Source organism: Saccharomyces eubayanus, chromosome II, assembly GCF_001298625.1.
Source record: "Saccharomyces eubayanus strain FM1318 chromosome II, whole genome shotgun sequence".
NCBI classification, from domain to species: Eukaryota; Fungi; Ascomycota; class Saccharomycetes; order Saccharomycetales; family Saccharomycetaceae; genus Saccharomyces; species Saccharomyces eubayanus.
The window spans coordinates 1-1,907 of record NC_030977.1 but is presented as its reverse complement, the minus strand read 5'-3'; positions in this window follow the sequence as shown (position 1 = coordinate 1,907).

Genomic DNA, 1,907 nt, shown 5'->3' with positions numbered 1-1,907 from the left:
GCGGCCCCAATTTCTAAGAAAACGCGCAGGAAACTCATTTTTTTGAAGGCACGCTTTCGGGATTTAAGTTGAATTTTTTTCAAATCTGGCCCTGGTTGCCCGGCCTGGCCTATTGTTTTTCAAAAGAAGCGGCCCTAGCTACCCGGCCGCGCGTGCGCTGGCTGAACATCGTCACATGACTGTCACATTATTATGTCGGAACGTGCTCCCCGAGGACGAGCGTTAGTTGGGCAGCTAGCTAAGTGAGCGGGAACAATAAGARGAAAAAGTAAAATATGAGATGTAATTTTCTAGCGTCCGTAGGAATGTGTGTTGCTTTTAAAATGAAATATATGTTTGAATGGTAGAATGATATGGAAAGTGTTTGGCATTATTTAATGCGTAGATATGTTATGTTATATATATAGTAGTAATGATGTGATGTGATATTAMGGYTCRCAGAAGAATCCAGTGATAAAGTAAGATGGGTGGACAGATGAATATCACGGTCATAGTATATGTAAGCGTCGGTGTGAGCGTGCGATTTAATATATTATGATATAATATGGGATTGGTCAGTAGTGGGTATATAATATAGCATTTGTACAAGTCTTTTGGTGTTTATATTATGATATGGCAGTGACGAATGTTAGAGTGTTGCGATGATTAGTGTGTATTATATTTAACGTCCGTGTGAGTATGTGCGTGTATTMTTCTATGATAGTTGKGGTAGTATAGAGTATATGGGGAGTGATGGTAATATGGTATGAGGATATTATGGGCAGAGGAAGTGAGAGTGATTAGGGTGATGAGTTATGGTATATATATAGTAATGATAATAGATATCTGGATATATAGTATGCTATGCGGTGGTATAGTATTAAGAATAGTGAGGGTATATGGTACGTGACATATGGACGTATGGATCTTAATGGTATATGATATATAGAGAGAGGTGGTATTATGATATTATGGTATGTGATATCGAGAGTGATGATATTATGTATATGGTATATATATAGATGTGTGGTTATAATATCATGGCAGCGATGTGATATCGAGAGTAATTAGGGTGATGATAATAGGTATCTGAATATATAGTATGGTGTGTTATGAAAGTATATTTAGCGTCCGTATGAGTATGTGGATACATTATTCTATTGAGAGTGGTTAGGGTGATGAATCATGGTATGATAGAGCGATGGTAGTAGGTGTCTGGATATATAGTATGGTGTGTGATATTAGGGAATATCAGGGGGAAAGTGATGGTATATGATTGTATAGAGATAGTGAGGGTATATGGTATTATATAGATAAAGATGAATGGTGGTTATAGTATCATAATAAGAAGCAGTAATGAGGATATAGTCTATATTATGTGAGTTTGTATGGAAGTGTTGCGAAATGTGTTGATATGTGAGGGTATATTGTAGTGATGGAGGAGAGGTGGTGAAGATAATTTATATTTGATGCTATAAGTGCAATTGTGAAAATATTGAGATGTTTAAAGCGAATATAGGATGTAGAAAGTCGTATTTAGTGGGGGGCAGAGTTTGGTGGCCGGGACGGTGGTTGGAATGTGAAAATGTCCAGGGTGTCAAATGCTGAGGTTCGTGCCGTATATGGTGATAATGTGGTGGTATAGTGAGTGATGGGGTTAACTGCGATGATAGATGGTCAGGTGGTATTGGAGGTGGATGAGATAAGTATAAACGATAATTGAAGTGCTGGTAAGAATTAATGATTTATAGTTGGGTATGGATATTAGGTAAAAGGATAGAAATTGTGAGAAAATATAAAAATATAGAATATGGAAGAGAGGAGTTAGAGAAATATTGTGGTTTTGTATGTTGTGAGTATTATATTTAGCGTCCGTGTGAGTATGTGCGTGTATTATAATATAAAAGTGAGGGTATTTAGTATAATAT